The sequence below is a fragment of the Zea mays genome, chromosome 8 (assembly GCF_902167145.1).
Source record: "Zea mays cultivar B73 chromosome 8, Zm-B73-REFERENCE-NAM-5.0, whole genome shotgun sequence".
Lineage (NCBI taxonomy): Eukaryota > Viridiplantae > Streptophyta > Magnoliopsida > Poales > Poaceae > Zea > Zea mays.
The window spans coordinates 25,840,655-25,857,253 of NC_050103.1; positions in this window are offsets into that span (position 1 = coordinate 25,840,655).

Below are 16,599 nucleotides of genomic sequence, written 5' to 3' on the forward strand. Positions count from 1 at the left end.
GCCACCGGACAGTCCGGTGGTGCACCGGACAGGCACTGTTCAGTGTCCGGTGCGCCATCTGGCTCTGCTCTGACTCTGGCGCGCACTGTAGCGCATTTAATGCCTTCTGCAGACGACCGTTGGCGCGAAGTAGCCGTTGCTCCGCTGGCACACCGGACAGTCCGGTGCGCCACCAGACACTATCCGGTGAATTATAGCGGAGCGGCCTCCAGAATTCCCGAAGGTGAGCAGTTCGGAGTTGGAGTTACTGGTGCACCGGACACTGTCCGGTGGCACACCGGATAGTCCGGTGCGCCAGACTAGGGCACACTTCGGCTGACTTTGGCTCTCTATATTTGAATCCTTTTTCGGTCTTTTTATTGGTTTGTTGTGAACCTTTGGCACCTGTAGAACTCATAATCTAGAGCAAACTAGTTAGTCCAATTATTTGTGTTGGGCAATTCAACCACCAAAATCAATTAGGAAAAAGGTGTAAGCCTAATTCCCTTTCATAAGTAATGAACCATAAATAAATGAAGGATTAGAATAAAACACAGTTTTCAGCAAGGTATAATATATAGTAGAACATAGGTTTGGTCGATATGACCAACTTTTGAAGGGATACCAAAGTCAAGGCAGGGACAGAGGTCTTTAATCCTTAGAACGACCATTCTACTCTAGGTTAGCGGTCCTACAGTCAGCACAGCTTTGATACCACTTATGTCACACCCGGTTTTGAAGGTAAACCGAATGCGAACCATGTACATGCCAGGATCAGCAATTCACGTACACAGCAGTTACATAACATGGACATCATCACATAGTGCTCGAATAGTATTAAAAAAAGGGAAAATAGTCGATTACATCATATGTCTGAGACATCCACATAGTCTTTACAATAATCAATGTGCGAAAAACGAAACATAGATACACGCGGCCTTCACAGGCAGCCGACTGGGGGTTACCGCTAACCCACGCCTAGAACTCGTCATAATCTTGGAACTCCTGGAAGTCTCCTTCCACGGCTTCATCTTCTCCTGAGCAGTGGTTGCAATGCGGACAACCTGGGGATGGGGGGGGGTTTGGTGTGTAGAGCAAGGGTGAGTACACATCAACATACTCAGCAAGTATCCTGTTTGGTTGTAGTGGACTAGCTTTATGTGGGGGTAAGTCAAGCAGTTGCTTTTAGTTGGTCAGATTATTATTACTAGTAGAGAAAGCCAGGTTTTAGAATTAACCCACATTATTAACCCAAGCATACTCCTTTCCAAACGGAAAGAGTACCACTTACCATTACCAGAGCCAGTACCAAGAACCATCAATCTCATTGCCACCTGCGAATCGGAACATCTCTGATCAAGTACCACTAATCACTGGAGCTCCCTTGCCCGCTCATAACAGTGAGCACGACTGATATATCAGTTTTCATACACTCTGCAGAGGTTGCACACTTTACCCATGAGCCATGATTCTCTTTTCGGCTCGGGTTGTACGGACCCTTGAACACTCCCAAGGTGAGTAGGCAGGGTCTCACTACGTAGCCTTTACAAAGATTCCTCGGGGCTGTAGCCACCCGTTAGGTTTCCTAAATGCACCGCACTCCTCCCCAAGGGGCGAACCAAACTTGGCAGGGTGAGCCGCATACACCGAGCCCCATTAACGACACGACGGCTAAGCGAACTACACCTCGGTTCATCTAATTATTCAGCTAAAGGCATCCCATTCCACCCTCATGGTTGCACTGTTTTCCCGGGCGGTCATCCAACGAACAGGTCCTTACGGAGAGGCACTCGAGAAACCGCTTGAGCCCCTATGAATGACTCAAGTATAACATTAATAATAAAGAAGGAAAACAACGTATCATTGATAAATCTCATCATGTTCATTAATTAGAGTTGAGCAATAGCATAAAGCTAAACAATAATAATCCAACCCAAAATAGGTAAATAAGGACATGGATAACAAAAGCTAGTCAATCCTTAGGTATAACTGTGAAATGCGGGAGGTGAATTAAAGAATGTATAGGACAAAGATAGGTCAAGGGACACTTGCCTCCACCAACCGATTGCTGCTCAGGGGCTTCTCCTGCGAGTTCTTCGGGTTCCTCAACCAGATCGTTCTCTATACGAGTTCAAACATGCATTTACATCTCAAATTAGAAAGTAAACAGTACACCACACAAAGAGATGAATCCAATAGTCATACACTCGACATATGGCTAGCGCTTACGACCATTTTAAGTAGTAAGAATAACATAACCATTACTACAATTGACAACTCGCTATGTTCATGTTAAGTGAAAGAATGATCTTAACCACTTCATTTCATGTAGTTATACACACCGATATTTAATATAGGTGTAAAGATAGTTATTATCTAAGCATAATTAGCCCACGCCTAGTTATTGCGGCTTCTTGATGCAGTTCAATTAGTACTAGCACTTTTAAATGGTGAAGAGCATCGTCGCGCGACAATTTGCACACAAAGGGTAAATGACAGAGCATGACGTTTAAGCGTTGCACGGGCGAGCGAGCGAACAAGCGAGTTGCTAGCCGCGCGCTACGCCGTGCTGGGGACGCTGGCCGTGAACCGCGCTGCGCGCTACGGGCAGCCACGCCGGTGCCGAGCTACGTGCCACGGACGCGCCAAGCAGCAGAGGGCCGCGCTGGGCAGGGAGCCGCGACGCACGGGGCCACCGCGAGCGGCAGCGCAGGCGTGCTGCGAGCAGGCCGTGCAGAGCCACCGCGAGCAGCCACGCCGCGAGCAGCCGCGCTGCGCACTGCGAGCCGCGTCGGGCGAGCCACGCCAGATGAAGGGCGCCCTGGACGCGCGCCGGGCGAGCCGCGCCAAGGCCGCGCGCCACGACGCGGACACAATGGCCGCGCGCCGAGCGGGGACGGGACGGGGCACCGCGCGGGGAGGAGAGAGGGCGGGCCACGCCGGGGGCTAGGGCACGCCGCGCGGGGTCGCCACGACCGCACCAGCCGAGCTCCGGCCGCGCACAGGAGGCACGCCGGCTGAGCTCCAGGCCGCGGGCCACATGGACGGGAAGGGAGGGAACGGGCGAGCCAGGGCGGGGCCGCGCGCGCCAGAGCCATGCGCCGCGTGAAGGGCGCTCGCGCCGGAGCCGACCCCGAGCGGGGGGGGGGGGGGGGTGAGGGGGGCTGCGCGGGACGCCATGGCCGCGCCGGACCCCATGTCCGAGCTCCGACCGCGCCGAGCCGCACCATCCGGCCGCGCGCGAGGGAGGCAGGGATGGGAGGGACGAGGGAGGAGAGGGAGGCGAGGCTTACCGCGGGACGGGGGTCGAGCGGACGGACGCGGTGGCAGTGGTTCTGGGCGACGAGAGCGATGGGGAGAGGAGAAAGAAACATCATGGGGAAGAGGATGAACAGGGGGCGATTCCACGGCTTACGGGTGGGCCCCACATGTAGCGGCGGCGGCTGCCGACTTGCCTCCCGCACCGGTTGGGCGAGCGCGCCGCGCCCACGCGCTGGCGGCTGGGCCGCGCCGAGCTGGGCCACCGCGGTTCCGGCCCAAGACGCGAAGGGGAAAGGGGGGGAGAAGCAGGCCGTGGGGAGGGAAATGGCGGCTGGGCCGCGGACGCCTGACCAGCCCACGACGAGAAAAGGGGGAGGGGGGAAGGGCAGGCCGCGGTTGGGCTACGCCAGGGAAGCCGGCCCAAGAGAGGGGTTGGGGTTTTTGTTTTTTATTTTCCTGTTTTAGCTCTAATTCATCAGTAGAATGCATGATTCACTAACCCTCTCAATCAAACAACAAAATGCATGATCCGGCATGATGCAACAACTAAAGAGAAAATCTCTAGGGTTTATTATTATACAACCTAGAGTCTTGGAAATGGGTAGGGTTTTAGCGAAAAGAAATGGGGAAAGAGAGGTAGCGCCTGAATTTAGCGAGCGACAGAGAAAAAAATTCAACTCGAAATTCGGGGCATTACACCCATTGAGGAAAGCGCTCTTCACGTCCATTTGAAACAACCTAAAAGAATGATGAGCGACATAGGATAACAGAATGCGAATAGACTCTAGCCTAGCCACAGGAGCAAAAGTCTCCTCAAAATCCAAACCTACGACTTGGGCATAACCTTTTGCCACAAGTCGAGCCTTGTTTCTTGTCACCACCCCGTGTTCGTCTTACTTATTGCGGAATACCCACTTGGTTCCCACAACGTTTTGCTTTGGACGTGGCACTAGGCTCCAAACTTCATTTCTCTTGAAGTTGTTGAGCTCCTCCTGCATGGCCAACACCCAGTCCGGATCCTGCAAGGCCTCTTCTACCCTGAAAGGCTCAATAGAAGAGACAAACGAGTAATGCTCACAAAAGTTAGCTAATCTTGAGCGAGTAGTTACTCCCTTTCTTATGTCACCCAGAATCTGGTCAACGGGGTGATTCCGTTGGATCATCGCTCGGACTTGAGTTGGAGGGGCCTGTGGTGCTTCTTCCTCCATAGCTGGTTCTTCTTGTGCTCCCCCTTGATCACACGCCTCTTCTTGAGGAACCTGTTCATCATCTTGAGTTGGGGGATGCACCATCGTTGAGGAAGAAGGTTGATCTTGCTCTTGTTGTTCCTGTGGTCGCACATCTCCAATCGCCATGGTACGTATTGCGGCCGTTGGAACATCATCTTCATCTACATCATCAAGATCAACTTGCTCTCTTGGAGAGCCATTAGTATCATCAAATACAACATCGCTAGAGACTTCAACCAAACCCGATGATTTGTTGAAGACTCTATACGCCCTTGTATTTGAGTCATACCCTAGTAAAAACCCTTCTACAGCTTTGGGAGCAAATTTAGAATTTCTACCTTTCTTCACTAGAATGTAACATTTGCTCCCAAATACACGAAAGAATGAGACGTTGGGTTTGTTACCGGTAAGAAGTTCATACGAGGTCTTCTTGAGGAGGCGATGAAGGTAGAGCCGGTATATGGCGTGGTAAGCTGTGTTCACAGCTTCCGACCAAAACCGCTTAGGCGTCTTGAACTCTCCAAGCATCATCCTCGCCATGTCGATAAGCGTCCTGTTCTTCCTCTCTACCACACCATTTTGCTGTGGTGTGTAGGGAGCGGAGAACTCGTGCTTGATGCCTTCCTCCTCAAGGTACTCCTCCACTTGCAGATTCTTGAACTCAGACCCGTTGTCGCTTCTTATCTTTTTCACCTTGAGCTTAAACTCGTTTTGAGCCCTCCTTAGAAAGCGCTTTAGGGTCCCTTGGGTTTCTAATTTATCCTGCAAAAAGAATACCCAAGTGAAGCGGGAAAAATCATCAACAATTACTAAACCATACTTACTTCCCCCGATGCTAAGGTAGGCGACGGGTCCGAAGAGGTCCATATGGAGAAGCTCCAGTGGTCTTGATGTAGTCATCACATTCTTGTTGTGATGAGTGCTTCCCACCTGTTTCCCTGCTTGACAAGCTGCACAAGGTCTATCTTTTTCGAAGTAGACATTAGTTAGTCCTAACACATGTTCTCCCTTTAGAAGTTTATGAAGGTTCTTCATCCCAACATGTGCTAGACGGCGATGCCACAGCCAGCCCATGCTAGTCTTAGCTATTAAGCATGCATCTAGATCGGCCTCCTCTTTCGAAAAATCAACTAAGTAGAGTTTGCCATCTAATACACCCTTAAACGCTAATGAACCATCACTCCTTCTAAAGACAGAAACATCAACATTTGTAAACAAGCAATTGTAGCCCATGTGGCACAATTGACTTACAGATAGGAGATTATATCCTAATGACTCTACTAAGAATACATTGGATATGGAATGCTCGCTTGTGATGGCTATCTTTCCCAAGCCTTTAACCTTGCCTTGGTTCCCATCTCCAAAAATAATCGTGTCCTGAGAATCTTTGTTCTTGACGTAGGAGGTGAACATCTTCTCCCCCGTCATGTGGTTTGTGCATCCGCTGTCGATGATCTAGCTTGAGCCCCCGGATGCATAAACCTGCAAGGCAATTTACACTTGAGTTTTAGGTACCCAACTCTTGTTGGGTCCTACAAGGTTAGTCACAATATCCTTTGGAACCCAAATACAAGTCTTATCTCCCTTGCATTTGGATCCCAATTTTCTAGCAACCACTTTTTCATTTTTACATGAAAGTACAAACGTAGTGTTGCAAGTATGAAAGTCAGTGGTAGGTTTATTACACATTTTCTTAGGAGCATGAGACACAAAATTTCTCCTAGGCCTACCATTAAAATTAGAACTTGAAGCAAGCATAGCATGTGAATCACATGCATCATGATCATATCTCCTATTATGACTAGCAATTTTCCTATTATACATGAAAGCATGATTCTTTTGATTACTACTAGCCATAGGGGCCTTCCCTTTCTCCTTGTTGGGAATGGGAGCCCTTTGGCTTATTAAGTTCTTGGCTTCCTTTCGAAAGCCAAGTCCATCCTTAATTGAGGGGTGTCTACCAATTGTGTAGGCATCCCTAGCAAACTTTAATTTATCAAAATCTATCTTGCAAGTCTTAAGTTGAGCATTAAGACTTGCCACTTCATCATTTAATTTAGTAATGGATGCAAGATGTTCATTACAAGCATTAATATCAAAATCCTTGCATCTATTGCAAATTACAACATGTTCCACATATGAACTAGATTTATTAGCTACTTCTAGCTTAGCATTTAAATCATCATTAACACTCTTTAAGCTAGACACAGTTTCATGATAAGCAGATAATTCAGAAGATAGCATTTCATTCCTTTTAACCTCTAAAGCAAGAGATTTTTGCACACTAACAAACTTATCATGTTCTTCATACAAAATATCCTCTTGCTTTTCTAAAAGTCTATTCTTTTCATTTAAAGCATCAATTAACTCATTAATTTTATCTACTTTTGCTCTATCTAAACCCTTAAATAAATCGGTATAATCTACTTCATCATCACTAGAATCATCATCGCTTGAAGTAGTATACTTAGGGGTTTCTCGAATGCTTACCTTTTTCTCCTTTGCCATGAGGCAAGTATGGTGTTCGTTGGGGAAGAGAGAGGACTTGTTGAAGGCTGAGGCAGCAAGTCCTTCGTCGTCGGAGTCGGAGGAGGAGCAGTCCGAATCCCATTCTTTGCCAAGATGCGCCTCGCCCTTCGCCTTCTTGTAGGCCTTCTTCTTCTCCCTCTTCCCACTCTTTTCTTGTCCCTAGTCACTATCATTATCGGGACAGTTTGCAATAAAGTGACTAGTCTTACCGCATTTGAAGCAGGAGCGCTTTCCCCTTGTTTTGTTCTTGTTGGGGTACTCCTTGTGTCCTTTAAGAGCGGTCTTGAAACGCTTGACGATAAGCGCCATTTCACTCTCGTTAACTCTGGTAGCCTCTACTTGTGCTACCTTGCTGGTAGCGCCTCCTTGCTGCTTGTTGCCTTGAGCGCAATGGGCTGCGGCTCGTAGATGGGCATGGGGCCGTTTAATGTATCGTCAACATACCTTGCCTCCTTGACCATCACTCGCCCGCTCACAAATTTTCTGAGTATCTCCTCGGGCGTCATCTTTGTGTACCTGGGATTTTCACGGATGAGGTTCACAAGATGAGGGTCAATAACAGTGAAAGACCCAAGCATAAGTCGGACGACATCATGGTCCGTCCATCTCGTGCTCCCATAGCTCCTAATCTTGTTGACCAGGGTCTTGAGCCTGTTGTACGTCTGTGTTGGCTCCTCTCCCCTGATCATAGCGAACCTTCCCAGCTCGCCTTCCACCAACTCTATTTTGTTGATCATGGTGGCGTCGTTTCCCTCATGTGATATTTTGAGGGTGTCCCAGATTTGCTTGGCGTTGTCCAAGCCGCTCACCTTGTTGTACTCGTCCCTTCACAAAGATGCTAGCAAAATAGTGGTAGCTTGTGCATTTTTATGAATTTGCTCGTTAATAAACACAGGGTTATCCGTACTATCAAATTGCATCCCATTTTCAACTATCTCCCAAATACTAGGATGGAGAGAGAATAGATGACTACGCATTTTGTGACTCCAAAAAGAGTAGTCCTCTCCATCAAAGTGTGGAGGTTTACCAAGAGGAATTGAAAGCAAATAAGCATTGGAATTGAAAGGAATACGAGAATAATCAAATGAAAAATTTGAATTAACCGGTTTCTTTTTCTCGTCATCGTCGTCTATTGGTGAAGAAGAAGATTTGTCACTGTCGTAGTAGACGATCTTCTTGATGCGCCTCTTCTTATTCCCGTCCTTCTTCTTGTGACTCGAGCCAGAGTCAGTGGGCTTGTCATCTCTTGGCCCATTGAAGATGGACTCCTTTTCCTTATCGTTGACCACCATCCCCTTTCCCTTAGGATCCATCTCTTCGGGCGATTAGTCCCTTACGTGAAGAGAACGACTCTGATACCAATTGAGAGCACCTAGGGGGGGGGGGTGAATAGGTGATCCTGTAAAATTCAACAACTAATAGCCACAAATCTTGGTTATACAAATGTTAGTGTGACTAAGTAGTTGCGAAGCGAGTTCTTGAGGCCAAGACAATCACAAAGAATTCAACACAAGAGACACGCGATTTTATCCCGTGGTTCGGCCAAGTAACACTTGCCTACTTCCACGTTGTGGCGTCCCAATGGACGAGGGTTGCACTCAACCCCTTTCAAGTGATCCAATGATCAACTTGAATACCACGACTTTTCTTTGCTTATCTCTTTTTCCCATTTGCAAGGAATCTCCACAAGTTGGAGTCTCTCGCCCTTACAACAAAGATCACAATGAAAGCACGGAGTAAGGTTGGGAAGAGCAACGCACACTAGAATTAAATCCACACCGCAAACACACACACAAGTGAGAAGATGAGCACACAAAACACGCACAGGGAGTTTACAACTCAAAAAGTGCTCCAATATCAAGAACGATGAACGATTGCGTGAAAGTGAGGACTAGAAGTCTTGGAATGCTTAGAGTGTGCTTGGGTGACTCCTCCATGCGCCTAGGGGTCCCTTTTATAGCCCCAAGGCAGCTAAGAGCCGTTGGAGGCCAACAAGGAAGGCTATCCTTGCCTTCTGTCGGGTGGCGCACCGGACAGTCCGGTGCACCACCGGACAGCCACTGTTCATGTCCGGTGCGCGATCTCCTTCCAATTCTGGTGCAGCCGACCGTTGTAGATTCGTGGCAGTTGGCGCACCGGACACTGTCCGGTGCACACCGGACAGTCTGGTGCCCCCTGCCGACCGTTGGTGCGGGCCACGCGTCGCCCGCGGATTACGTGGCCGACTGTTGCGCTTGCGGCTGTTGGCTCACCGGACAGTCCGGTGCATCACCGGACAGTCTGGTGAATTATAGCCATACGCCGCCAAATTCTCCCGAGAGCGGCCAGTTCGCCGGAAGCCAGCCTGGCGCACCAAACACTGTCCGGTGCACCACCGAACAGTCCGGTGTGCCAGACTGAGCTGAGTATTGGCTGCTCAGAGCCAAGTCCTTTTCTCCTTCTCTTTTCTCTGTTTCTAGCACTTAGACAAAATATGTTAGTACTCAAACCAATGTACTAAGTCTAGAAACATACCTTATTACATGATTTGCACTTCTCTCTTCATTTGGCACATAATATCTCACTCACTATGTGTTGGACACTTAATCACCAAAACATTGTAGAAATGTCCCAAGGGCACATTTCCCTTTCACATCCAAGCCTATTTAAGGCCTCTCTCTCTCCCTCCCTCCCTCTCTCTCTCCTTGTTCACTACATGAAGAACCTGAAGTGTTGCACGACCCACGTAAAAAGGTGAGATGTGTGACAAGATAACCTAGATAAAACTGAAAGTCGCCTAGAGGGGGGTGAATAGGCAAAACCTGAAATTTATAAACTTAAACACACACTAATGCCGGGGTTAATGTTAGAATTAAATCCGAGTGCAGAAGATGGTTTCTCTTGCCACGAGTTGCTCAAATGATGCGGATGATGTTTGGGAGCAAACTCAAATCAATATTGGCAAGGAAACGTAGTCCTTGTTAGTGAGAGGAAATAGGGAAAAACAAATCAAATGGAAATCAACACAAGTGAACACGGTGATTTGTTTTACCGAGGTTCGGTTCCAAAGAACCTAGTCCCCGTTGAGTAGGCCACAAAGACTGGGTCTATTTCAACCATTTCCCTCTCTCAAACGGTCACTTAGACCGGATGAGCCTTTTCCTTAATCACACGGGTCAATACGACCCCACAAGGACCACCACACACTTAGCTGTCTCTTGCTAGCTTTACAAAACACTTGAGAATTAGAATGGGAAAGGAAGAAGGCAATCCAAGCAACAAGAGCGCAAATGAACACAAATGATCCTCTCTCAAGTTTCTAAGCACTAGAGTTGATTTTGGAAACTTGGAGTGGATTGAATGCTTTGAATGTGTCTTTGAGTGGTTGGTTTTTCTCTTGTATTGAATGGGAAGTTCAGAATACTTGGATGGCTTTGAATGAGGTGGTTGGGGGTATTTATAGCGCCCAACCACTTCCTAGCCATTGGCTGTTTCTGTTGGCGATGGGCACACCGGACATTCACTATTCACTATCTGGTGCACGCCATGTCAATGCGCTCGTTGGGGTTTGGAGCTGTTGACCGTTGGAACCCATTGTCCTTTTGCTGCACCGGATAGTCCGGTGACCTCTGACTTCGCTGCTCTGGCTTCTGCGCGGCACTGTTCATCACTGTTCATCTGTGCAGTCGACCATTGACACGCAGGGAGCCGTTACTCCGCTGGCTCACCGGACAGTCTGGTGCACACCAGACAGTCCAGTGAATTATAGCGGAGTGCGCCCAGAGAATTCCCGAGAGTGGCCTGTTCGCTCGCTCGCTGGCTTGGTGCACCGGGCAGTGTCCGGTGCACCAAAAATAGCACACTCTCATGTCTTGCTCCAAATTTGATTGTGTCCCCAACTAAATTTCTTTCTTGGTTTATATTGAGCCTTATGCACCTGAGATAAATGATATCTAGACAAACTAGTTAGTCCACGTGGTTTGTGTTGGACGTCAACCACCAAAATCGATTATAGGAAATGATTAAGTTTGTTTCCCTTTCAAAAACCATTCGGCGACTATGGTGATTACACCATTAGGGCTGATTTGGTGATCGGGGATCCCCACGGGAAGAAATCCTCTTGCTATTCAAAATTGAATTGCAAGGGGATTCCTCCCCCATGGATCCTCTCGGGATCCCTAATCACCAAATCAGCCCTTATTGAATTAATTTATCCACTGAGAAATTAGTTCTAATAAAGTTTCATCTATGTAATGTTTGGGTTCTAGAACCGAGTAATGCCACATCTTATCAAAGGGCGCAGACACGATATGTGACTACTACCAATGCTTTGGCTTCTAAGCTGGAGATGGTGATGAATGACAACTAACCTCACATGTCATAGTTTTAAGGCTTGGAGACGGAATCCAAGGGACAACTAAATCATGGTATGAATCCGCTTTATAATAATTGGTCGCTCCTCCTTGGCCAAGTTCAAGCTTCCCCTTGTGCTCGGTCGGCCTAGAGACCTAGTTGTCATTATGTCCATCGGCTCCCCTAACAATGAGGTTTGTAGTCTCAGGCTAGGCATTCTTAGAATCCGTTTCATTAGGCGTCTAACAAGTAAAGTGAACCCATATGCAGGATCACTCTAGCAACAGACTCGAAGGCCTTTATTAGCACTTGGGAAAGGCCATACCGTCGACTACTGCTAAGATGCATTAAATGATCCTAGTTTAGGAGGGTACCATGGCACCCACCATGATGGGACCACCATGCCCAAGACCCCATGCCTTGAGGTCATCTCTTGCCCACAAGCAATGTAGAGCTTGACATTGTATAATTTTATATCGTGATACCCTGAATGAATGACTACACCACTAAGTAACGGAGGCCCTATGACCCCATGGCACTCTAAGACCCTAAGGTCGTACTACATCGTGACATCCAAAGGTGGTATTATATAATTCCTCGAGCCCCCCTTATGTTGTAGATACTGATGAGCGATCCAAGCCCCTTGGATCTCTCATGCTCCGAGGCACTCATGAGTCTAAGTCCTCCATCATCTCATTCCCTACTAGGGCATCTGAGAGCACCTAGAGGGGGGGGGTGAATAGGTGATCCTGTGAGAACTTAAACTTATAGCCACAAAAACTTGTTAAGTGTTAGCACAATGATTGCCAAGTGGCTAGAAAGGAGTCTCAACAAAACACAATACCACAGGAGATCAAACACAGAAATGACACAGTGGTTTATCCCGTGGTTCGGCCAAGACCAACGCTTGCCTACTCCACGTTGTGGCGTCCCAACGGACGAGGGTTGCAATCAACCCCTCTCAAGCGGTCCAAAGACCAACTTGAATACCACGGTGTTTTGCTTTGCCTTTCAATATCCCGTTTGCGAGGAATCTCCACAACTTGGAGCCTCTCGCCCTTACACTTAAGATTCACAAAGAAATACGGAGTAAGGGAGAAACTAGCAACGCACACAAGACTCAAAATCGGAGCAACAGCACGCACACAAGTCGCAACAAGAGCTCGCAACACAACTCAATGAGTCCACAACTGAACAAGAGCTCTAGATGCTATCACAATGAACCAAATGCGTGGAATCAATGTCTTGGTGCTTAGGAATGTTGTAGGAATGCTTGGTATATATCTCCTCCATGCGCCTAGGGGTCCCTTTTATAGCCCCAAGGCAGCTAGGAGCCGTTGAGAGCAAATCTGGAAGGCTGATCTTGCCTTCTGTCATCGGGCGCACCGGACAGTCCGGTGCCCGATTTCTTTCCTTAAACGGCGCAGCCGACCGTTTGCAGATCTGGGAGCCGTTGGCGCACCGGACAGTCCGGTGCACACCGGACAGTCCGGTGCCCCCTTCCGACCGTTGGCTCGGCCACGTGTCGCACACGGATTCCGCGGCCGACCGTTGGCCCGGCCGACCGTTGGCTCACCGGACAGTCCGGTGCACACCGGACAGTCCGGTGAATTTTAGCCGTACGTCGTCGGCGAATTCCCGAGAGCGACCACTTCGCTCGAGGCAGCCTGGCGCACCGGACACTGTCCGGTGCACCACCGGACAGTCCGGTGCTCCAGACCGAACAGCCTCTTGGCTGTACACAACCAACTTTTCTTTGACTCGATTTCTCCTGTTTCAAGCACTTAGACACAATACATTAGTCTTCAAAACAATGTACTAAGGCTTAGAAACATACCTTTACTCTTGATTTGCACTTTGTCCATCCAAGGGTATAGATTCACATTTAAGCACCTGTGTTGGCACTCAATCACCAAAAAACTTAGAAATGGCCCAAGGGCACATTTCCCTTTCAATCTCCCCCTTTTTGGTGATTTATGCCAACACAACATAAAGCAACTAGAACAAGTGCAATATCACTTCAAATAAAAACTCAAATTTATTTTGATTCAGTTTTGGCATATATGGATCATCCTTTGCCACCACTTGGTTTGTTTTTCAAATCAACCTCAAAATCCTATCTCTAAGTCAAATCCACTTGTAGAGACATCAAGAGAGGTTTTCCAAAGAAAAATGATTCAAGATTCCAAAAACTCCCCCTATTTCCCATAATCAATACTTCTCCCCACAAGAAGTCAACTTTTGACAAGAGAGACAACGAAAGAGTTTTAAAAAAGCTCTATTCTACTATTTTCAAAAACTCTATTTTCAAAATTTCTCAAGTGGTAGCTGATCCATTTATCGCTTTGGCCTTTATTTTCTCCCCCTTTGGCATCAAGCACCAAAACGGGATCAATCTTGGCCCTGTAACCCCATTGCCTCACCAAAATCTTCAATTAAGAGCAAATAGGCAATAAGAGTATAAAGATGAACTTGGAAAAGTTACTCTTTTCATCGGAGTGTAGTGGAAGTCTTGCATGGTCCAAGTCCACCTTTTCCCTTTCAATCCTTCTTTGAGACTAAAGCATCAAACTCAAGCACAGGGTTAGTCTCAAAGGGTCAAGTTGTAACACATCTCCCCCTAAACATGTGCATCACTTTGCAACGGACTTGTGAGGTCCAGGGAGTGTTTGTACAACTTGAGCACCATTATTAAGCAACAAAATGCATAAGGAATATGATCAGAGGCATAAACACATGTATGCTATAAATCAATCCAGGTTCCGCGAGTCTAAGACATTAAGCTCACTACGCAACCTGCAAAAGGTCTTCTCATCTAGAGGCTTGGTAAAGATATCGGCTAGCTGGTTTTCGGTGCTGACATGAAACACTTCGATATCTCCCTTTTGCTGGTGGTCTCTCAAAAAGTGATGCCGGATGTCTATGTGCTTTGTGCGGCTGTGTTCAACAGGATTTTCCGCCATGCGGATAGCACTCTCATTATCACATAGGAGTGGGACTTTGCTCAGATTGTAGCCAAAGTCCCGGAGGGTTTGCCTCATCCAAAGTAGTTGCGCGCAACACTGTCCTGCGGCAACATACTCGGCCTCAGCGGTGGATAGGGCAACAGAGGTTTGTTTCTTAGAGTTCCACGACACCAGGGACCTTCCTAAGAATTGGCACGTCCCTGATGTACTCTTCCTATCGACCTTACATCCAGCATAATCGGAATCTGAGTATCCAACCAAGTCAAAGGTAGACCCTTTTGGATACCAGAGCCCGAAGCAAGGCGTAGCAACCAAATATCTTAGAATTCGCTTCACCGCCACTAAGTGACACTCCTTAGGATCGGATTGAAATCGAGCACACATGCATACGCTAAGCATAATATCCGGTCTACTAGCACATAAATAAAGTAAAGACCCTATCATTGACCGGTATGCTTTTTGATCAACGGACTTACCTCCTTTGTTGAGGTCGGTGTGTCCGTCGGTCCCCATCGGAGTCTTTGCGGGCTTGGCGTCCTTCATCCCAAACCGCTTCAGCAAGTCTTGCGTGTACTTTGTTTGGGAGATGAAGGTGTCGTCCTTGAGTTGCTTCACTTGTAACCCAAGGAAGTAGTTCAACTCGCCCATCATCGACATCTCAAATTTCTGCGTCATCACCCTGCTAAACTCTTCACAAGACTTTTGGTTAGTAGAACCAAATATTATGTCATCGACATAAATTTGGCACACAAAAAGATCACCATTGCAAGTCTTAGTAAAAAGAGTTGGATCGGCTTTCCCAACCTTGAAAGCATTAGCAATTAAGAAGTCTCTAAGGCATTCATACCATGCTCTTGGGGCTTGCTTAAGTCCATAGAGCGCCTTAGAGAGCTTACACACGTGGTCGGGGTACCGTTCATCCTCGAAGCCAGGGGGTTGCTCTACGTACACCTCCTCCTTGATCGGCCCGTTGAGGAACGCGCTCTTCACATCCATTTGGAACAACCCGAAAGAATGGTGAGCGGCATATGCTAGCAAGATGCGAATTGACTCTAGCCTAGCCACAGGAGCAAAAGTCTCCTCAAAGTCCAAACCTGCGACTTGGGCATAACCTTTTGCCACAAGTCGAGCCTTGTTCCTTGTCACCACCCCGTGCTCGTCCTGTTTGTTGCAGAACACCAACTTGGTTCCCACAACATTTTGCTTGGGACGAGGCACCAGTGTCCAAACTTCATTGCGCTTGAAGTTACTGAGTTCCTCCTGCATGGCCAATACCCAATCCGGATCTAGCAAGGCCTCCTCTACCCTGAAAGGCTCAATAGAAGAGACAAAAGAGTAATGCTCACAAAAATTAACTAATCGAGATCGAGTAGTTACTCCCTTGCTAATGTCACCCAGAATTTGGTCGACGGGATGATCCCTTTGAATCATCGCTCGAACTTGGGTTGGAGGTGCCGGTTGTGCTTCTTCCTCCATCACATGATTATCTTGTGCTCCCCCTTGATTACACTCCTCTTGATGAACCTGTTCATCGTTTTGAGTTGGGGGATGCATCATTGTTGAGGAAGAAGGTTGATCTTGCTCCAATTGTTCCTGTGGTCGCACATCACCAATCGCCATGGTGCGCATAGCGGCCGTTGGAACGTCTTCTTCATCTACATCATCAAGATCAACAACTTGCTCTCTTGGAGAGCCATTAGTCTCATCAAATACAACGTCGCTAGAGACTTCAACCAAACCCGATGATTTGTTGAAGACTCTATACGCCTTTGTATTTGAGTCATAACCTAACAAAAACCCTTCTACAGCTTTGGGGGCAAACTTAGAATTTCTACTCTTCTTTACTAGAATGTAGCACTTGCTCCCAAATACACGAAAGTAAGATACATTGGGTTTGTTACCGGTTAGTAGCTCATACGAAGTCTTCTTGAGGAGGCGATGAAGGTAGACCCTGTTGATGGCGTGGCAAGCCGTGTTCACGGCTTCCGACCAGAAACACTCGGGGGTCTTGAATTCTCCAAGCATCGTCCTCGCCATATCGATTAGCGTCCTGTTCTTCCTCTCTACCACACCATTTTGCTGTGGTGTGTAGGGAGCGGAGAACTCGTGCTTGATCCCTTCCTCCTCAAGGAACTCCTCCACTTGAAGGTTCTTGAACTCGGACCCGTTGTCGCTCCTTATCTTCTTCACCTTGAGCTCAAACTCATTTTGAGCTCTCCTGAGGAAGCGCTTGAGGGTCCCTTGGGTTTCAGACTTATCCTGCAAAAAGAACACCCAAGTGAAGCGGGAAAAGTCATCAACAA